Source organism: Ciconia boyciana, chromosome 2 (genome assembly GCF_034638445.1).
Source record: "Ciconia boyciana chromosome 2, ASM3463844v1, whole genome shotgun sequence".
NCBI classification, from domain to species: domain Eukaryota; kingdom Metazoa; phylum Chordata; class Aves; order Ciconiiformes; family Ciconiidae; genus Ciconia; species Ciconia boyciana.
Window position 1 is genome coordinate 121,666,005 of NC_132935.1, and position 23,332 is coordinate 121,689,336.

The window sequence follows — 23,332 nt, forward strand, 5'->3', positions numbered from 1 at the left end:
CTGCCTTCCCCCATGCCACAACCCACAGGGGCATGCTGCGGCAGAGCCACTTCCCTGCATTTCCACCTTGGTGCTCAACGGCAGCCCAGAGCAGCACCAAGGCTGTGAAACCTGCCCCGATCCAAAGGCAGTCACACAGGGCAGGTTTTAAAGCCTCACTGCCACAACCGTGCTGCCAGCAGTATCTGACCAAGTGCCTCACATCTCCAAGAGCTGAATAAACACTTTTGGATTGCAATGCAGATAACAGGCTCCCCCTCTCACCTCTGCTCCCCACTCCTCAACTCTGTCATCTCTACTTCTCCCTCACCATCCAAGCTCAGTCTCTTTTTTTACACAGTCTTAATACCTTCCCCTTCTTTCTACCATCTCAAGTCTAGACACCAAACCTCAGGCTGACATTGACCCATCCCACCCTTCATCAGCTCTTCCCCACAGGTCCCTCAGCCATGCAGACAAGGCAGGCGTAAAGTGGAGGCTGCTGGGGCTGCCTGAGGGACCTAGCAAAGAACAGAGGCAGCAGCAAGAAGACACAGCGTAAGTTATGCAAAAAAAATGAAAGCAAAACTGCCCACTGCTTTGGGGATTTCTGAGGATTAGGGAATATCCTTACAGCTTCTACAAATTGACATGATGTCTGGAAAGTACAGCATAGATATGCAGGAGCAGGGTGGGGAAAGGGTCTTCAGAGTTCCATGACACTGAGTGGTTCATATCTCCATCAACTGAAGAGCTCTGAAGGCACAAGACCAAACCTTTAAAGCTACCAAATCACAGATACCTGTACCACATGCTTCTGGTCTCACTATTAGCTGAACTGCTTCAGATTTTTCTCTTTCACCAGCAGGTGAGACAAGTTCCAGACTTAGGCTTAAAAATATTAATTCAATATACCAGCAAAAATCTATTCCCAAGGCCAGGCTAGCCATGGTCTCTCCTGGATGGTAAAAGCAAGCACTGTACCAGAGAATGCCAACAGAAGTAGCTTTGGGTATGAGACTGAGAGAAAACCTGTACTCGTATTATTGTTGTATCTACTTTTCAGGCAAAGCCATGAAGATACAAAGAGGCCAAATGACTGCAAAAAGGCATGTAAGAATCTTATGGCAAAATTCAAAAGCAGACCCCAAGAGTTGCTTTTTTAATTTTAGTTTAACCTCTCTTTTGGACTCCCCTTTTTGGCACGCTTCATCCTTGCTCTACTCCTCTAGTTCTGCAAAAGGTCTTTTCTCATTTTGAACTAGAATTACCTATTTAGGAGCCATGCCCTACTGCATAGTCCTTAAAAGACCTCACTAAGATTTCCATAGCATGAGTTACATAACTAAAAAAAGTAATTCTTGCTATGGTAATAAATTTTTTCAGAAACAGATTTCTTTTCTTCATATATAAACTGTTCCATAGCGCTTGCCATTAACGATGGTTCAACACCAGTGTTTGTCCAAATGATGCAGCTACATAATTTCAACTCCCACTTTGGGGTCATGTTTGCTTTCCTGTTGCAGAGACTGGAGAATTTTTGCAGTACCGTCTGGAATATGTTGATCCTCCCCAGACCAGACGAGTCTCTTTTGCCACAGAAAACATGCTTAACCCTAGGAAAGACTAACATATGGTGCTGCAAATTCTTCTCCACTGAAATCTCTCCAATATGAGGGCAGTTTTACAATCTCACTGAATAAGAGTTCATAGGGGCAGAAGTGAAGCATTTCGCTTTGGGAGTCCCTGCAACCCCCCCACAACAGTCAGGAAACTAACTTTTTTCCTTTTTTTTTTTTTTTTTTTTTTTTGAGATGCCCTCTAGACCTCCAGAGTGGGGGGTACATAGGATTGCTTTATGCCAGGTAACTGGATTAAAAAACTGCTCCCTTTCATCCCAAAAGGCCATTCATAGTTTTGTTTTCCTTGGCACAAGGAGGTAAGGTGACAACTCCTTTACTCTCAGCCAGTGATTATTATCAGAACAGTGATTTTCCAGCTCAAATGTGCAGGCAGGCCATTTCCCAGCTATAACAGGCAGTGCCTATCCCAGGAGCAAGCTCCACAACAGCAGGAAGAGATAAGGGAGCACGCTTCAGCCCTTCGGAAAATCCTGCCCAAGAGGACCACAGGGAGCCTGACAGATTGTCCTTCATTAACATGCAGATGAACACAAATCACTCCACACTGGGGACTATGTTCCTCTGATCTAAAATGTGACCCCTGAGCCTCCCTTTTAGCTCCTTTGGCCTTTCCTCCAATTTCCTCCCATCTTTTCCTTTCCTACCCTCCCACAGGGTAACTCCTTGCAAGTGAGCTGTTAGCACCAGAAGCCGTACATACACCCCTGCACCCACACTTCTGACGAGCTGCCAAGGCACAAGCATCTCTCCCATGATGCAAAGTATCTGAATTCCCTAGAAATGGCAGGCATGAGGAATACCTGGGGCAGGTTCTGGGTAGGACAGTGGGATTTTACATGTCCGAAATTTGATCTGAAAGGGTACCTTCATTTCTCTAAACTTCACATTGCTTTTCGTAAAAAAGAGGTGTTCAGGCACTGTGCCTAGGAAAGGAAAGGATGCCTAGGTGATTTTTTGCCAGCACCATTTCAGCAAATGGACTGAATGGCTCAGGAAATCAGCATGGTTACCAAACAAAATGCAGATAAGGAGGAAGGTAGTTGAAGGGGTTTGTGTTTGACAGGTGTGTGAGGATCATCCAGCCCTTGTTTGGAGAAGGACCTGCATATTGCAAAATATTCTGAGAATATGTTTGACACGCAGATCTCTCAAGAGCAAGCCTACCAGAAAGGAGATGGATCCACATCCTTGGTCACCATCACAAGAAAGGGTTCAGTGTGCTCAACACCCTGGGGACGCAGAAGGCTTGCCTCTTGAGATTTTCCAAGCAAACTGGGAAAACTGTCAACAGTGCAAATGCAGTCCTGACACTCGGGGACAAAAGTTGCTCTAACTCAGTCTGGCATCCATACCGCTTCCCAGTCCCAGCAAGCAGGACTGGGAGGGAGTCCCAGTATAGCAATAGCTGCAGTGGCACAATCAGTCCTTCAACTGCTGTTGCACAGTGCTGGGGATGCGTAGGAACACCCTCTCCAAACAGCAGGAGATGAAATTGATTTTCAGATGCAGGCATTTTGCAGAGAGAATTAAAGGAACAAAGCAGATGTCAGGCAGTCTGCAGCACAGCTCTCCCCTTGTGGGCACCCCTTTGGAGCAATAATTCCTTCGGGGGGGGAAGGGGAGAAAAACCAACCACCAGCAGTGTGCTAATCTTCACAGACAGAGCAGCTTTAATGCTGTCTAATCCTCCAGAGGGAGGAAACAGCATTTCCTTTGTGCCAAGGATATCAGAATGGTTGAAGGTGGCAATCTCCACTGACATTAACTTTATTAAAGGAGGGGTCTTTCCACAAGACCTGAGAAGGCTTAGTCAAGAGCCAGCTGGAGATGCATTGCTATGTAAGCACCTACTCATAACGACAGAAAATAGCAGGCAGTTGGGAACTCCTGAAAGAATATATAGGCATCAAGCATGCACACAAACTAGAGATTGCATATCACAGCCACACACGTCAATTATACAGCTATCAAACAATAGCATGGCAGCAGCAATGTGAGCAATGTGAGCAGCTAATAATTGCCTTTTATTCTTTTTAAATTTGGCTCCTGTATTATTTTGCTGCAGCTATATAATTAACTTGTATTCTGAAGGGGGAAGTGGTGCCCCTGGATTGTCATTACAAGAATGCCAAACCTTCTTGAGCCACTTCCTCAGCAGAGAATGATTTTTCCATGCAAATTGGATGCAGAAGTGCAAGAAAGGAGATAAGCATTCTCAGTAAAATTCTCAGTAACAGGAGCCTGCATTTAATTAAACCTTACTTTAAATAACAGTAGTATTCACTTTCTACTCATACACACTTCCTTGCATCTAAATATCAAACAACTGTCACTTCACAATGGCACTGAATATAAAGTCAGTTCCTAAACACCTTTAGGTAGTGCGCAGGAAACATCTTGAATTCACATTGGTATGTCAGTACATCTCATCCAGCCTTGCCTAAAACACCTTAGAAATAGCAGCTTGCACTGTATGCCACTGCCTGGATGTTCAGAGCCTTTTCGCAGAAATCAGCATAGATCTAAGTTATTTTTTAGGATCAGAAACTTTCATTATTTATATTTGGTCCTACAGAATTTCTGAAGCGTTTAAAACAGTTGCACACATTGCCTCCTTCTTGTGCAAAATGGAAAGTTAAAACTCTGAATCAAGGACCTGAATTACAAAGCTCTAGTATTGTAACAGAAGCAGAAAATACCAATGCATTCATCTCCCCTTCCTGGAGAACAGTTCAATTATCATCATGTCCCCAAGCAGATTTTGCACTGAATCACTGTGACATCTGCTAGGGAAATGAACACAAATCTATATCTGCATGCAGCAAATACATTGGAAAGGTTGCAATGGGGGGAAGGGAAATTAAGCGTCACTTTTCACACAAACTAGAAAATGACAGCTTGTCACATCCATGAGTAAATACTAGCAGAAGTGAGAGAAGGCAAGATGCTTCTTCACCTTTTCCCCCCACCATAGCGTTACAAAGATACAGATTAAGGACAAAACCGTGTCTTCTTATCCCCTGCCTACAGTAACAGCATCTGGATGCGCATCACCCCCTGGGAACACTAATAATAATGGATCTTATCTGCCACTCACATATGTTAGCAGAGCTCCACTGAGTTCAAAGGAGCTGTGCCCCTTCCCTAGCTGAAGAGCCAGTCCAACATGCCAGAGCTGGTGGGGACAGAGGCCAGAAGAGCCGCAAAGGGTGAGGACGCAGAGTAACCTCCTCCGGGTCACTTACGGAGAAGAAGGATTGTCCGTAGCCTTGTCAGCAGTGGGGACAATGTTATGATACAGAAGCAAGGGGTTTAGTCATGACTTGCCTATGTGCAAAAATCATGATATGATGTAGTACAACCCTCTTTGTACAGACGAAGACACCCAGAAGAAGGGCAAAGTTAGCTCAAATTCCCCTGTGTTTCCCCAAGGACAGGAGTATGCCCACAGACAATTGGTGCAGAGCCACCCACATGCTATAGCTTGCTTGCCCATCTGAGCCCATGGGCACAAAGGTGAAGACCTTTCCCACCTTCTTTCAGTCCAACATGCAAGGCTTCACTGGTTGCATCACATGGCACAAGGTTGGCTCCCAACTGCAGGATGGAGGAAGGGCCATGGTATGAAGCTACTGATAGAAAATCACCTTCTAGCAAGAGGTCCCTTGGCTCCAAAACCTGCCCCAGCTGCACCATAACACTGCGGCCTCTCCTCCATCCCAGTCACACACAAGGCTGGAGATGAAAGCAACAGAGCAGAGCACACCTGAGACTCAAATACCTAAGTCTCATGCAGGATGTGCAAGATAGATCTGACCTTACACCCATATGGGAAACAGCAACATCATTCTAAGCTTGTTTTAAGCTAATGATATCATTTACACAGGGTTACAGTAACTGCAACTGTTTTGGGAAGAAACAGACTCTCTACCAAAAACACATAAATGGGTACAAAAATTCTGCATATCACACCTTCACCTATAAGAAATGCATTGCATTAATACTTAACAGTATCACATTGCTGGAGCAGAGCAGCACAGCATCCTTTCACTGATTATGGCTTGTTTTCAGGTGCACCTTCCCCACACCCAAAAGCTTGTGTTCAAGGTACTCTGTGATTAAAATATTAGACTGTGATACTCAAGATACTCTGTGTGTTCAAGATGTTCTGTGATTCACATGGTAAGATTAACGTGACTGTAAAAAGGGTATTATTTCAGTTCCTTTTTAAAGATATGTACAACCTTCCACGCACTCTTCCTTGTGCTTTTACAGTGAGAATTTGTTCCTAATTGGTATCCAAGTGTGCAGAGTCAGATCAACTCCTCTTCAAAAAAAAGAGTGCTGCTTTTCATCCTGATGAAAACAGATACTACAGACTTCACTTACAGGATCTGATTTTAAAAATTACTGCAATCAGACTTTAATGGAACCACTGTGATAACAGATGTGTGGCTAATGTGTTTCCTAACTTTATGATAATTCGACTACAGACAAAATAAATAAATGGCTTAAAAATAAGCAAAACTTTAGGAACTTGGACATTGGTGATGAACACCAAATTCAGAGCTCAGAATTCTCCTCTGGAATGTTATTAGTTCGTATCTTCCCTACTTCTCCACAATCCAAATCTTTAAAACTTAAGATAAATGTACATAAAGAAAACTTTGAAATTTGGACTCCTGACCTGAATTTGCTTTCTCACGCAAGAGATAAACTTTAAGCTTTCAGGAGTTACATATTTACAGTCTGATTTCACAACAAAGAACATCGATTCTTCTATTCAGCAGAAAAATAGAAACACTTTCTCTAAGAAAGCTGTATTCTATAGTTTACAATGAGAAACTGCTTGAAAAAAAGTAGAAAAGGAACAGTAGGGGTTTTTTTAAGCTATGTACGGAAAGGTTATTCTTAGAACTGCAAGAATTCTTTACATTGGAATAATTTAGTAAGCGCACTGAAATACTTTTCTACCAAATCATGGTTTTCAGCCAGGCACTTTACATTGATATTTTCACAAATCCACACGGTCTCACTGGAGGGCTGTTAGTTAGAGCCATCCCACTGCCTGTTTCAAAACAGAGGTGGAGAACAAGTGTATGATCTTCCAGATATCTCCTCCTGTGCTTGCCACAGCCTGACCGAGAGCCAGACTGCTGCTGCCACCCCTGCCTCAAGCACTGAAATGGAAGATTGCAATATGAGCATGCACAGAGACAGCAAAGAAACACCTGTATGCCCTAAAGGGGAAAAATAAATGCAGAGAAAGAAAGAAAATTTGAGTTTTAAAACTACTCTTCCTTCCAAAAGATGCATTAAAAGGGTCTCATAGCTGTTTTACACATACACTGACAAGCAAGAAAAAGTCAGCGAGAAGTTCAAAAGACACTGATTGCTTTTATCTGCCACACAGTTTGCTTTCGAGTCTGCAGTTCTGTGTGGTTTCTCAGATGAGCAGATCTCTCTTCTAGGTGTTTCTAGCACGCCTACTGACTTAGATTCCTATCCTGCGAATAGTAACAGTCATTACATGCATGCATTCTTGTCTGCAGTATCCAGAATACATTTTATGTGCATTATACCTAGGACACCTTTAAAAACTACAAGCACTGAAGAGGGACACACATGAAACACAGCAGAGTTTCATGAAGTATTTCTGTTAAAATACAAAATGTCCAGCAGTTTTTAAATCAAGAAATCCTAAATAGGTTTCCCCCATCAACTCCAGGTAACATGGTACATTTCCCACCTCCTCATCTACAAGAACTACGGGTGAGGGAAGGGAATTCTGTGGCTTCTGCATAATATAGCCAAATACCCTCCTCCTCCCCACAAAATTGCTTAAAATAGATTTACAGTACAGCCCCATTTTGGGGGTCTTACTATCTTATTTATGCCATTGTTTCAAGCTCTGTAACTCAGAGGACTGGGAACTGAGACTGCACTTCTGGTAACGAGAACTGAGTTTGTAATACAACAACCTGAACCAGGACTCCAAGAAAAAAGAAAAAAGGAAAACGATGAAAGTGGGCTGCATATTGGGAAGACAGCATAGAGAGCTGAGGTTGCACATGAAACCTTATTTCCACACTCCTTGCTTATTTTCTCTTCTAATGGTGTCCAAAGTGGGTTTTTGTCTTTCTTGTACTGTGTTCATTAATTTAAGGCCAGCTGAACATTTTTTTTTTGTAGGGACCTGAGGAACTCAGGGCAAGCCAATGAAAGCTTTCTTGAGAGCTAAAGCCAAGGCTTGCTGAGTGAGCAATTCTTACTATTTATACTGACCAAGAGTTTGAGCATCACACTACTCTATAGTATGTTATATCAAGAGCCTTGAGCCAGCTAGAGATGCTTGGGAAAACAAGAAGAGGGCAGTCACCTCTGACTGCCTGCAGCTCTCAGCCCACTCGGACACCCAGGCTACACTCCTGCCAGAGAGCACAGAGAACCACAGAGCTGAAAACAAGCAAACACAGCCAATAAGCTCCAGCCTCAAGGAAAAACAGAGCCTACCTCCCTCTGGTCCTTTTTTTCTTGCCCTTAACAGACTGCGAGAGGGGCCAAAATACCTTCAGAGCTGCTTAACCCAGCATTTTCTCCCTTGTCCATATCCTTGCAGGGCAGCACAGTTTAGCAGCCATTTATCCCTAGCTAGTCTCAGTATACAAGCTCAGCAATACACATCTGCTAGTGAGCCTTGCCCTTCACTCTCTACTGTTTAATTCTCCCCTACCTCAAGAAACAGGAGCTGCTATTTAAGTTTCTCCAAACAGACTTTGTGTGTGTAAGGCACTACCACCCATTTGCTAGCCAGCTTTAAGTTAGTTAGGCGAGAGTTACCTGGCCAGTGTAAATCCCACTGGCCAGGTAACTCTTAGGAACAAAGCCAACTGCTTAGAGCACAGCTAGCAGTAGCACTTATGTTGTCTTGCACCGCTGTTGACTTTTGTCTGTGTTCATGTTAAAGTAAGTACATTACCTCACCTGAAGCAACTCTCTAGGTAATAATTAGCTCTACCCATGCTTCTCTGGTGGTTACAGGATCCCACAACTTTTGTTTTTTGGAACCAAAGCAGAAGCCCACCAGCTTATGTGCTTTTTCTTATACGTGCCAGAGCCAGTAATTCAAACAGGCTTCTCCTCTGTTTTGCCAAACAGCTGAAGCTCATCCTTGAATCTCTTCTCACTTCTTCTCTTCAGCTGGGCTGCTCTTCCTCTCACCACTACTTTCTAAAGAGAACATGACCCAAAATTGGGAAATAGGCACTGGTCCTGGCTCTGTAGAGAACAGGTGCTTTCTTTGCACAAACGTCTGCAAGCACCACTTGGCTGAAAGAAATTAGAACATAAGCTTACAATGAATGATGTTTCCTCTCTTTCTGTGCAGCCTCACAAACCAGGCTACATTACATGTAGGCTCACAGACCAATTAATGCAATTTAGGATTTTTAATAGCCTAAGAGCTTGCCGAGATGGGAACAAACGGCTGAAGGGAAGAGGCTGGATGGCATACTCTGCATAGCTGTATGTGAAGAGTGACAGGAAACTGTTTGAACTCACCAGCCAGCATAACAAGGAGCCAGACAAGGCTGTTACTGCTCATAAAAGAAAAATAATCTGAATTGTCAACATTTTTGTCAGTGCTTAATAGAAAAAGGAGAAATTAAAAGAAAAACCAAAGAGATGTTGAATAAGGGTATAATAAGGAGCAATTAACCCCATGTTGGGTGTAGAACAATTTCCTCCAGCACATCCTCTTTGCAAATGAGGCACAGCAGGAACTAGGACCAACAGAGGCAGCAGTGTTTTTGCCAGAGCATTTACCAGTAGAGCTTCTCTTCTAGAAATGATAAATAAGAACAGGGGTGACTAAATCCTGGTAGTTTCAGCCCAAATTTGAGTTCCACTGTTCTAAGTACCACATAAACATACAGGAAGTCAAACCTGCCCCCAAACATTTGCAGTCTAAAGGCAATAAAACTAGAGGAGGAAGGGAATGTTTATCACATACAAATGGCAAATGCTAGTTACACGGTAGCTTGTATCACTGAAGGGGAAAGAAGCCAGGCAAGTCAAGTTAGCAAAGGGAAGGAGAATTAGAAAGGACATTATGGAAAAGGGGGAAAAGGGCTGGATAGGAGGTGACTTGCTTATGGGCTCAATTTCCTGATTCAGAAATCACCCTGAGCCAAGCAGGCACAGAGGTCTGCCTCGTGCAGTCTGTGGGCTGCAACCACGCACCCCTGTGCAACATGGGACTCTGTAGCGTACCCTTCCAAAAGGTGCAGCACTGCTTCCCTTCCCAACCGTGCACAGCCGGTGCTCATCAGCATCCACACACTGCATCGGCCTGATCACTCAGAGCTTCTGTCAGTTAATAAAATATCTATCTCACAATTGTCTGTGAGAGAAGGAGACCCATGCAGTGACCCAGGCTGCCAAAGCAGCTCTCTGTATAAACCTTTGCTCTTCTTACCATTTATTATCCTTTGCATTTTCCAGTGAAATCCCTCAAGTGCCAAGAAATCCCAAATGGCAACTTAAGGGTATCAGATGAGTATACTCCGTAATATAACCACATGGCAATACCCACGGAGACCCTTCCGGATCTCCCCCTGCCCACACAGCTATGCCCCTTTTTAATGAAAACTAGGACTTCAAGAGAGAGGAGGAGAAATGGTGCACAAATAAGCTTAACCCAATATTCAGTCACTTGGGGGACAGTGTGCAGGTCTGAGTCCCACAGTTTAGCTACAGCCTGAGAAAGCAGTGTCACAGGAACGCAGGAGGTTTGAATACATGCATGCGCTTTTTTTAGGCTAGGAGCATCTTTCAGAACTTTGCTGGCACACTAAGCTTAAGAAAAATATTTGAGGTCTTCAAGCATTTTTCTTCTAGGTCATGGGAAAATGCTCCCCTTCTAAATGCTTATTAAATGTCTTTGGGTTCATATATGAAGTGGATGATTCTGGGTTTTTGCCCTCTCCCACAATAATGAGCAAATGGGCATCCATTCTGTTAGCTCCCCTATTGATTTTGTGATTCCTCATGTAATCAATCTGCCTGTCTCTCCCCAGACTTCAGCCTCAGGGCAAGGACAACTTTACTAAGGGTGTGAATTATGGGACAGTTGGACTATCCCTGTTTGGTGCCATGTTACAAATATTGCTGACCTGTGAACACACTTTCAAATTATTTCATAATATTTTTTTTTTTGCCTCCAGCCTCTCTAATGGGTATATCCACATGAGGAGGTCAACAACTAGGTAAGTCCCAGATTCCCATTACAATTACTGTCCTCCCCCCTCCTGCCCTGCAGCAAACTGTAATAGTGCCCACTCACAACTTATCAATTCACATCTCTTACCATCATCACTTAGGCTTTATCTGTTTCTTTTCAGCCTTATCAGTACTGTTTCAATCTTGACATTCCCATTTCTGATGTTATATTGGTTTGTGCCCCACTGGCTAAGTCATTGCTAACACATGTCCTATTTGCTTTAGGAGAGGTTAGTCTATATAGCTTCAGCTACAGCATTATCCACTTTTCCTTCCTTCCTGAAGCTCACTATCCTCCAGTCCAACCTATACTCACTACTGCCACTAGCAAATAATACAACCCACAGGTGTTCTTGTATCCTTCTTTCAAATGCTGCGTTGTCTTGGCTCACAATTTTTGCCAGAGTCTCTGTATCGTCCCATTTTGTTTCTTGAGAATCCAGTTTTGAGCTCTGGCATGCCTTTCTGCATTAGATCTCCTTACTTGCAGTCTGTAGTTCTCATTTTCTAGTACCTCCACAGTACTGGACAGTTGTTCAGCCTTCATAAATTTCATAAACTGGTCTGGGTGTTTTCCTCTGCTTTGCAAATTACAATTGATCAATAAAACTGGTCAGTTTTGTGTTCTCTAGTAATAGCCTTTCTCGGATTGCTTTGTCTCAGATCCCAGTCAGGATATGGCAGTTCATCAGGGACTACGTTAACTCCCCTGATGGAAAAAGCTGGTGCCTCAGTTTGCATTTTCATTCTCATGTTAAAAACAAAACAAAAAAACCCACCTTATCCTCTTATCTTTATTTGGTTAATGTCATGGAGGGTGAAGCATGCCTCAAAAGCCTGAGAGACATAAACCGATTAAGAATGTGAGAAAAAAAAACACCTCATGACTGTCTTCATTTTTGCTGGTACCCACTGTCTTCATAAAAGGCTTTTTCAGGTGGCCTCTGCTTTTCCGAGAACGTCAGCTGTGGTGGCATTTTTAGCTGCAACATTTTCCCCACTCAGAATATTTTCTTAGTCTGTTATACTCCGTGTCCCATCTGCCATACAACAGCCATACACTGCCAAGAAGCCTGGCCACAGTCTGCTTTATTCAGTGGATGAGCCCTAATTGCTTAGCCTGGCACAACGTAAGCCACCGCATAGCACAGCATCCAATTCCAACTGCTTGTGCCACAGTATCTCAGGGGTACAACACTCCAGCACAGTCTCAGAGGCAGCTGTTGGAACTGATTAGTTCCAACACAGAACAGTCATGCTTCCATTCAACTTCTGTGAAGAGGGGAGGGAGCAACCACTCTGTAGGCCTCCAGATGCCTTTTGTTCCTAGTTTCACGCTGTGAACGTGGCAGAAAGGAAGAGGCCATGAGGCTGGGAGCCGAGCAAAGCACTGCACATCCAGGATACAAATTGTCCGAGTCATTCTGCTGTCCTGCCTGGTGCTGAAGAGTGCTGGAGGGGTGAGGAGCAGGAAGGCTGGGGTTATGGTGTGTCTGTAGCTGTGAACTGGATGCAGCCTCAGTAAGTACGTGCCAGGATGGTCCACCCTGTTGAACAAAGGGCAGATGCCAGTTTTAGTATCCCTCTTGCAGGCTGTACGGCTGTTGGCTCTGAGCACCTGGCTTGGTGCAAGCACTGTAGAATGCAAGCATCCAGTCTCATCCTTCTCCCTTGTGAGGTGGCCATGGCTCCACAGGCAGTGACACAGACCAACCTGCCAACAAGAACACCACAGTGCAGGGTACTGCTCAACATGCCTGCTCCCCTGCTGTTTCACTGTCTACTGAAAAGAGTTGCCAAGGCTGAACAGAATCCTGACCTAAATGGGGAAACTTCACAGTCCCATGGCTCTGTGACACCTCAGCAGCCTGTGTTAACCAGAAAGGGAAGACTTCTCGTCCTGCCTCACTACACCAGTACAATCTCAGCGGGCTTTGTCTCTGGGTCTGCTGCTCTCTCAGCCTGTACAGAAACATGAATGTTGACATGACAATGACATGTTTTATTTTTGATCACTGGCTATTTAGAGAGGAAATGGTAGGTCAGATACTACTTCTACACAGTGGAAATCAGGACAAGTTTGGTGGACTGGGAAGGAAGAATAATACAATGCCTAGGACTCCAGTATCGCACTATTGTCACTTGTAAACCCTTATTGCAGTTCCCGCTCATTGCTCAAAGTAACCTTTTCTTGAAACGTCTCAAGGCCTGAACCCGTGGGATGCTGTGGTCCCTCCATGGAAGTCAATCAGCATTTTGTAGGATCAGACCCTTGGTAATATATAAGAAGGCTCTGAGCAACAAATCCCGCAAGAAGACTTCATAGGTAGGCATACTGCTTGGAGAGGGGCCAGGAAAAAACTGTGCCTGAAGAGGCTGCCTGTGGGAAGAGACACTTCTCCTGGGCTCAACACACCAGTTAGTCCCACTCACCACTGTCCTGGGAAGTAGGAAAAAGCAGCTCTTAGTCTGCTCCATTTCTGCCTATCATCCAGTTGCTGGGAAGGAAGCATCTAGGATACAGCCTCTGCGCTTTGCTTGGTGACAGGTTTCACTCCAAGAAGCCTTTCCATGGTGCTCCTTCTTTTGGGGTTGCCAGATCCCACTCACTTGTGCAAAAAGCAGGAATAAGCTAGTCCTAAATAAAGAGAAGGGAAAGCGTAAGAAAGGCAAGGAGAGGAGCTGTGTTTTTACAAATTGGTTTCTGCCCTGGCAGATAATTCGCACTTACACTAATTCAAATATTTAATACCCAAAAGAATTACTGTTGCGTAAAATGCAGTTGAGGCCATTACATGTAGCTTATTAGTGCTGCCTGGTAACAGATTATACTAACCACACAATGTTTAAAGCGAGATATAAAGCCAGCAAGATGTAAATGTAATTTTATTCTATTCTTCCTCTTTCTCTTGAAATGAGGAGGGCTTGCTGGAGACAAAATGGGGATTACTAGAGTAGGAGAAACTGTAAAATGGCAAACTAAAGTACAGCCGAGTTCACACAGTAATTAATAAGAAAGACAGCCTCTCTGGTCACGTGCATCTTATGCAGCTCTGCTTGAACAGCTGCTCAACTGGAGAGCAGCTCATCTATAAAACAAAAGTGGGAAGAAAACAGGAGTAGTTCATGCAAACAGAAATTTTTGAGGAGTTAAAAAAAAATATTGTATTAAGGTACTGCATTTTGAAATCTGTATCTTAAGTCACTGTAGTTTCTAACGTAACAGTTTAGTGGGACTCAAATTAAACAGAAACAAACCACAAGTTGTCAATGCAACAAATTATTGCCTCATGGGCAGAGGCAATTAGGATCCCTGCTGCCATTAACAGTAATAGTATTTCACCTTACTCTCCCTCACTTTGTGCTAAGAACATTCCCTCTATATAACAAGTACCTCTGAGACAGAACTTTATCTTCTTTAAAAAAATCGTTTTCTTTCTTCAAGATCCAAGAGCTATTTAAGTAGACAAAAAGATGACTTAACTGCATATAAGAAAAGACTAGCTGTCTTGTCTATAGTTAATCATTAACAGCTCTTCCTACCATTGTGTTAAAGATTTAGACAATTCAGTGCTAGGGTTAAAAGGAAGGTTGCACTGGTTAGTGGCTAGTGCCATCTTGTGAACAAAATCCCAAACACCCTTCCTTCACCCTTTTTAGTCAAACTGTACCTATGCAGCAGGGTAAAGGAAAAAAAAAATAGAACTTTTGCACAAATAAGTAATTTCATTGTAAGAGCTCCACATTTAGGCATAAAACATGAGACTAAGCCTCCAACCAAGCCAGAGAAGAGCTTGACAAAGTAGAGAGAGTCTAGAGATAAGAAAGTTATTTTACAGTACAGCTGACTAACAGAAGCTATTCCTTTTTCACTGCATTGCAAATAATACCTAATGTTACCCTTACTCAAGAAATACACATCATGTCAGCCACCGACTTTGCTAACCACCACTGACAGACAAACTTTCCTTCCTTTTTTACATCAATTTATTTTCTAAAACCTATGTTTCTTCTGTGTCTGGGCTTTAAACAGCAGTGGAAGAAAAGTTTGCACTAAAATTATCAAATATAAAGGGATTTATGCTATAAATCCAGCAGGCTGCCAAACACAGGGATCACCAGCTCTAACTTCCCTACAGACTCCGTGAGGGCTGGATTTGCTGTGTTCTAACCAGGAACAAACTGGAAAGACAGGAGAGACCAGGCAAAGAGCAGCAAAAGGCAGGAGAGATCAGGCAAAGAGCAGCACTGCCACTTCTGGTAACATACTAACATTTTTATTACAGTGTCTGCTCCTGACACCATGCCACTGTAACTGAAACACTTCTGCTTAAAACAAAAATATTTATTTTGTATCCCTCATCAAGGCACTTTTATATCTTTTTCTCTCCCCACCCCCCAATCTCATGGATTTTGAGTACCTACTTCATCAGTTTTGATGAAGGATTGACTTGATTAGCATCGACTGTATCAGTGGATCTTCTTTTCCCAATACCAAGGGTCAGCAAGGGGAGGGATGCATTAGATCTCCCATCCTAAAGTGTGGTTCCTTTTGCCATCTAGGAGTTGCAACAGCTCTCAAGGAATTCAGATTAAGTCGCACTGACTTTGATAGAAACAGCAGCAGCCTTTCACCATGTCCATTTCCAATCTGGGAAAGTACTTTCTGGTGTTGCCCTTTTATCCAATCCTTTCCTTTTCAAGGATGCATTGTGGTTACCTCTTCATCTGCTAGACTTTGAAAAACTTGATGGTTGTAGCAGGAAAAAAAAAAATAGGAAGACTTAGAACTCACACTGAAAGCAGCTACTGGTTTCCTATGTACCTTTTTTCACTCCAAACTCACTCTCGCCTCCCTACCAGGCAGAAAGTAAGAGGCAAGGCTTGAAATCACCCAGGAAACCAACAGCAGGGTTGGGAACGGTACGCCTGTCTTTCAAATTGCAGTGACATTCAGGAACCATGTTTTTCTTCATCAGAGCTAGTATCTCTCATTAACAGAGGATCTGCTCTGCAGCAAGATGGCTTGTTACTTAGGTACCAAACCAAGATATGGGAAACAATTTATTCAGTCCCGTTTTCACAGTAATTTAAATTTGAAGTAGGGAAAATATTAATCTCTATGTCTTGTCACAAACAAGGTGATGTCCTTTCTTCCTTTTCTTACCCATCTTGCATAATTGAATCGTTACAATTTTTAGGACAGGGATTGTCTCTTACTCTCTGTGTCTACAGCACCCAGAACAATGCTGTCCCATTCATGGGTCTCCAGATACTGCCACAACAAGCACGCAGTGAACATTTTTAAAGGGATTTGTTCAAAAGAATCATCTTCGGAAGATGCCATATCTTAAACTTGACATTTGGGCTCCATTCACCCTGGTTTCAGAGACTCTCCTGTAGTCCTGTACAATCCACCATTTCAGCACTTTATATTACTTTCCACCTCTCGTAATATTCAACACATTCAACATGAAAATCAATAGTGATAAAAACTTAGCTCAAATAAGGATATATGATGTTAAAGGTTCCAGGAAATGTCAAATCAAGCCACAAAAGCAAATTTCACATACTTCACTCATACTTTACTCATATTTATGACTTATACTTTACTCGTATTTATTACCATAGTCAACAGTAACATACTTTGAACTCTCTACAAGAGTACATGAAACAAAACTGTATCACCATAGTAATAGACAGTTTTACTACTGCTACCTGTGCTGCAAAACCATTTGAATGTCCCGGGAGCAAAGTCTGGCATTACACATCTTCAACTTTTTTTGTTTGGTATTTAAAAACAAATAACGCCACTGTCGCAGCTACAGTTTTACTTGCAGGCTTTTTGAACATGCCAGGCACATTCTAGCTCCTCTCTCTAAATTTCTGAAAGCTGCTTTTCTTTTTTTTAAAGGATATTCATCTTTGGATTTTTATTGCAGTACTACAAAATGCTGCCTGGCATTGCATTTCCTGCCAAACAATAGGCTAGCCTGGGACATGAACAAACCATGTTGCTGCTAGCATTGACAAAGCCATCTTGCTCCTTCGATTCATCAGTCATTCATAAGAAGCCTTTCTTTTACAGAAGTACTAATAAATCTTAAGATCTGTTATAACTACAAAACCATTCTATCTCACTTATCTACTATTGGTGACCAAATCAGACAAAGAGCTCCCCTAAGAAGTTTGTATGAATGAAGTATAAACTATGCATTACGGAATCAAGGTAAAAGCTCTCAGTACCAGTACCAGCTGGCAAGTTTACCCTGTCTTCAGTGGGCTTTGAGAATGACACTGCCCCACTTTAAGAGATAAATGTAGCTCATGTTGTAGAGTCTGTTTGCAGTATTTTCTTTTCCTTTAAGGTTCAGTTATGTTCTTTTTTTTAAAACCCTTTACTCAGTGGCTTGGAAAGGGTCCCTTAAGTAAAAGGGCAGGCTAATATTTTGTATAGAGGAAAGTATGTTTGGAAGAGGAAGATTTTTCAGTATTTCTAAAATACATCCTGGCTCTCTATCAGCTTGATTGTTTCAGTTTACTTCAAGGTGGGTTCTTCAGTCTTCTGGGTTTTATTCTTATTTCTAACAGGCTTTCTCTTGGCCATCATGTCCCAGCCAAGTACAGATCAAGAATATACAGATGGTTACTGATCCTTAATTTATTAGCTGCTTTCAAAATCACAGCCCGAAACTGTTACTGGAAGCTGATCCAAAGCCAACAAAAGACTTACAGTGGTGGCATACACTGTGGGGCAGAGGGTACGCTACTGTATCAGGTGGAGAATCTAGAATATCTGCATATTAAACTTCCAATAAGTGATTCACATTCATCCAGACAAGAGGTGACAAATGTGATGTTCCCTGGGGCCAGGTCCTAAAGGACATTACAGAGCATCCTCAAATGCTGAATGTGAAATGTGTGTTTAGGTACTTCAGCCAACTGGTCACTGCTAGGTCTTTAGAAGTTGTACAGGATTTCAAGCTTCAGAACTTTCTGAAGGTAATTCAGAAAAAAAATTGTAGCAATGGTTTTGTGGCTTCTTCAAAGTATTTTTATGTTCCTGTGAAATTTGCTTTACTAATAAAATAAGCTGAACAGAACATTTATTGTATTCGTGCAGAAAACAACTCTCCTTTCCTTTCCTTCCCCCCATTCCCTTCCATCCTGCTTTTGAATACTCTGGTTTTAGCCTCACAGCAACAGGTCTGGTACATTTAAAAGAAAAAGGCTTCTATTAGATGATAAAAATTCCAGTTAAATGTCATCTTTCACACAAAAGCTTGAAGCCAAAATTGGAAAAAAAGCCAACCAAAAAAAAGTGCATCAAAATCCTTAGATTTCAGATGCACAACAATCCCATATGCATGAAGATATTATTACCCCATTGAAGAGCAGCTTCTCCACTATTCAAAATCTACTACAGAAGTCCAAGGATCTGGAAAAGTTGACTGTAGAAAAATACAGAGTGGAGCCTAGACAATAGGCAGGCTGTGACTTGTCAAGTCTCTGACTTTTCCCTACCACTACCCTCAGTTATTCCTGTTCTAAGTCCTCTGGTTCTAAGTTCTCAGGCACTGGAAACCTGAGCTGGAGTTGATAGGGCACATCCAGCTTAAACAAGAATAAGACAGCACAGACACCCCAGACTGGGAACTCTGACAAAGCACTGAAGTGATGGTGAAATATAAAGCCTCTTCAATCAAGAGAGAAAAACAAACCTGGATTTATATTTTCAGTCACACAGCTGCCTTTCCAAATCTTTCACTTCACATATTCTACAAGCATGCATTGGTTACACCTGTGTCTTTGGTTACACCTGTGTCTTTGGCAAAGACCTTCAAAAGCGACTCAGTTCTCCAAGGATGAGACCTAAGACTTGCTGGAAAAGGGGATAAATTCCCAACCCATGATCATTTAAGTAGAGGTACACAAAATCACTAGTCATTTGGAAACAAACCACACACTCTTTTCCTTGTGCCCTTGTCTTCCCTGATTTCACAGCAGCAGTATTTTCTCCCCACTGCAAACACAACGAATCATGCACATCACCCTGGGAAGCAGGAGTGAAAAAAGTTCTCTAATGGAACATCTTCCCTGGCTAATAGCTTTTATCTTTGCAGGCAATGCCTCTGTGTCCCTTCCCACGGTACAGGCTCACCATCTGCCGTTGTTCTAATAAAGGAACTCACATTACAAATAGAGAGCGCAAACATACTTGTATCCTGAACCTACTGCACCCAAGGGCCAGATGTTTTTGCAGAATGTATACCTAGTAAAAGTTTGCTCCCAAATGTTTGAAACGGCTTACAATCTGTCCTAATAATAACAAGTATAACCAGTGAAAAATTAATCATAGCTACACTATGGGAGGTAAAAATCCATAAAAAAACTTACCTATTTTCATTAACTGTATCTTCATACTATCTTTCCAAAACAAAATTCTGCTTCCCAGATCGTCTTGCGTGTATTACTAATATTGCACACAATTAGATGTCGCCCTTCTGCCTGCCTAGTACCATTAGTCTAGATTTGGAAGCTACAGGCTTTCATTCCCAAAATTTCACCTTTTAGATGAACAACTCATTTAATTGTATGTCATCCCTGGCCTGTGAAACTCAGAAAACTTTTTTTTTCCCCAGAAGCTTAAACATAATCTTACCTTGTTTCCTTCACACACTGATGCTCAACACTTACATCCTCTCCAAATATATATATATCTTTCAAATAACTTCCAGTAAAATACTTCCTAACTGGTAATTTGTATCGCTCAATATATTCAGATATATAAACTGTACAACAAATCAAGAAAAAAAAAAGAACATCAGTTAGGCCTATAAATGACCTTTCAGACTCCATACACCAGTTCCCTCCTATGAGACCAAGGCTGTATGTTTTACAGTTGGCTGTTGATGCTTATACATGCTAGAGTTTCAGGTCCTACTTTTATAGCACTTTGTTTCATAGAAATGATATGCAATCAACCATGGGCATAGTGTTGTATTAACTGCTTAAATGATTATGCCTTTGAAACCCAAGGAACCTTCAGGTATCGAAAGATGCACAGAAATAGCCTTTTAGCTATCAAATGAACTACACAAAACCTCCTGTGATACCACTACTTTAAAGTTCAAATGTATTTTTCTCAGTAGCCCATATTCCTAAGGAAAGAAAGCTTACCCATGCATACAGTACATGCCCAATACATGTGTGGATTTCTGTCTAGTCTTAGCCTGTTGTCAAACACATTGGACAATATCAACCAAATTTCACAGAACAGTAAAGGACATGAAATGTCAGAAGACTCAAAGACATTGTATTTCTGTAAATTTGATTAAAATAGCCAACAAACAAACCTTACTAATGTCCTCACTGACGCACTGCCCATTAACATGATTCCTTAATATACGCTGTCTAATTCCAGTAGGAGACATCAGAGAATCCCACGCTGGAATGTGACATTTAGGATTCCCTAAGCACAGGAAAAGCTTTAACCAGAGTTCGTACTTTATTAAACATCAGAGAATGTAATCACAGCACACCAAACTATAAAAAAATTTTTTAAAATAAATAAATTGGGTTTTCTTCGTCCTACTACTTCAATAATAATTTGCTTCTATTCTAAATATTGCTCAGAACAAGGTGATGGAATGAAATAACTTACTACTTATGCTTGCCAGATAGAGCAGCCAGCTCAGCTTAAGGGAAAAAAAAGGAAGGTCTTCTACAGACAATTGAATCAGTCTTAGCAGCCCCCATTGATTGAAGACAACTTAAGTCAAAGAACAATCAAGACATTTATTACAATCACGGCATAGTAGCTTGTTCGTGCAAGGTGAGCACGATTCAGTGCATGTATATTTTTTCCAACTCCTTTTGACACTATTTACCCTGATTACCACATCTCTCTAAGGACAGTTCTTCAAGTAAGGATACTAGGTGGCACATGCTACCTCTGGTGAGCTTACATGAGCTTGGAAAGGCTGAAAGGTTGGGGGGAGTATATCTACTTTACTCAGCACTACAACAGCCACATGCGTCCCATCAGTTATTTGGTCTCATATGACGAGGCAAGGATTTCTTAAAGCTGACTCAACTTCCTCAAACTTTACCACAGTTACAAAAACTTGCAATGATGTAGAGTTCACAGAAGCAGAGGCATAGAGACCAAACAAAGCTTTCTGACCATTCATCTCAAAATAATCTCTGCTTTATGACAACTACAGCTGAAGGCCTTTCTGGCAGGGGTGCTAATGCATGCTACTTTATTTTCCAGGTCTGACCGGAAATGAGACTGAATGAGAAACAAAATAAATTGGAACTACTACTCTCCATTTAATGTGTTGCTACACAAGAAGTGACAGTAGTTCCTCAAGCAGAAACACACAGAAACACTGAAGCTACAGCCACAAAAAGGCGTATTATTGTTCAGGCAATAATTAGTTCAGTGTAAAAAGGAAGTCAATGGCTGTCTGCAGCTAAGTCTATTGGGCTGACTCAAACCTTATGATTAATATTTTTAATACTTGCCTACATTTCATTTCCTTTTTGGGTTGCTCACTTCAGTGCACTTGCCTTTGAATATGCTGACAATCATATGCCAAAGTGACGAGGAGCCACGCAAGGCAATCCTTCAGTCTCATTTATATGCTGTATACTCTAAAAGGACCAAACATTCAGTCCTGTACAGCACTTGGTGTTACAGGGTTCAAATCCCACTAAAAATCAACAGAGCTCAGACTACACGCAGTCATTGCAGAACTGCTGTAATAAAGATGAACATTTGCTGAGGGAAGCCACAAAATGATGATTGCTCAGATTATAACAAATGCTATCATTGTTATACCCTTTTTAACATATTTTTTTAATTTACTATAAATGTTATAGATATTTATTACTAGTATGGCAGAAAGTGCTAATGGGTTGCACAGCAGGGGTCAGCAATGCATAAATCCCCAGGATGATACTCTCCATAAAAAAAGGAGATGTCATGTAATAACCCTCCTCAAAGAGTCGTTAGGAGAATTGTGTGGTTTAATCTCTTTTTCCTCTGAGGCCAAAGTTTGATGACACAATAAATCCAGCTTTGGGGCTTATGGTATCAGACCAAAAAAAGCTGTGGTGCCCCGATGCAAAGCAACAATCTGCTGCAAATTTATTTATAAACATATCAACTGAATAAGACCTCTGGCAGCTCCAATTTGCTCAAAAAATTCTGACTGGTTAATTTTGTAACATTAGGCTTTATGCTGGAAAAGTTATTACTTCTTTTCCTCCATGCACACACAGCCAGTGTTAAGAGTGCTGAAAAAAAAAAAATCATCATTACATCTTATGGCTAGTCTGTCGTAAACAGAGGCAAATGCTCACCTCTGGTCCACATCAGATGTGTATGGCTGGGTCATCTAGCAACACACAAGTCCAGTGGAATGACAGCCTGAGTCAATCAATCACATACTAATATATACTGCAAGAGATGAAATCCCTACTCAGAATAGGGCCACCCTAAATAAAGCCACAGGTTGCTCAAGGCCTTGCCCAGTCCATTTCTGAGTATTTCCAAGGACAGATGTTCCACAACTTCTCTGGACCCTGTCCCAGTGTCTGACTTCCCCTTACACACAAAAAATAAAAAAATCCTAGCATTTAATTGGAATTTCCCTTGTTGCAACTTGTGTACATTACACTAGATCAGCACAGCCCATTGCACAAGTCACAGGATACTTCTGAGTCTCCTCTGCTGCAGAGCAGCTGTTCAAAATGCAGGTTAAAGATCTAGACATGTTTTTGAGATTATATCATCCAAGAACAAAGAAGTTCTACAGTGCAAAGCACCAGGGCTGTTGAAGGGAAAGGGTCAAGCAGTCAAGTCTGTGGCTGGCTATGAGCCATAGCATTAATACAGTGGCTTTTAGTGATAGGAACAGCAAAGACCAACAACTTTCCTGAGAGTGATGGAAAAGAATTAAGACCTCTGCTCAGGAAAGAAGAAGCTGACTACACTTGATATAAAAGAAAGTACTTCTGACTCACTGATTTCAGTTCCAAATGGGAAGCTGACTCGCAAAACCTCAACTATTTCTGCTCATCAACAAAGAATGTCTGAAATTAATTAGGGATAAAGACAACCTGATCCTCTAACAACTTTCTCCAAGCATGAAATCACATAAATTAGGATCTTATTTAGAATATAAACATTTGTTTACGTATCTAAATGCTGAGCATATTAAAAAGATACCATTATTAAAATACCAAAGCAGCTTACATTATACCACTCATTGAGTCTATTTCATTCTTGTATCTGAGAAATTAGAAGTCCTACAAGTACTGAAAGCAGATGAAATACTGCAACTTTAACAGGCCACAAAAAACATAAGCAATAGGAAACACAGGATACTTATTTAAAAAATAGTTTTTAATAAAAATGAAAA

At 41.7% G+C, this 23,332-nt stretch overlaps 1 long non-coding RNA gene across 1 annotated transcript; it reads right to left on the bottom strand.

Moving 5' to 3' along the window:
- Positions 1 to 11,721: 11,721 nt before the first annotated feature.
- On the bottom strand, positions 11,722 to 15,586 carry LOC140647074 (uncharacterized). Its single transcript, XR_012040651.1, has 3 exons — positions 15,327 to 15,586; positions 13,335 to 13,539; positions 11,722 to 12,448 (listed from the first exon to the last, which is right to left on the bottom strand). It is a non-coding gene; the product is annotated as an uncharacterized lncRNA (long non-coding RNA).
- Between the last annotated feature and the right edge of the window lie 7,746 nt (positions 15,587 to 23,332).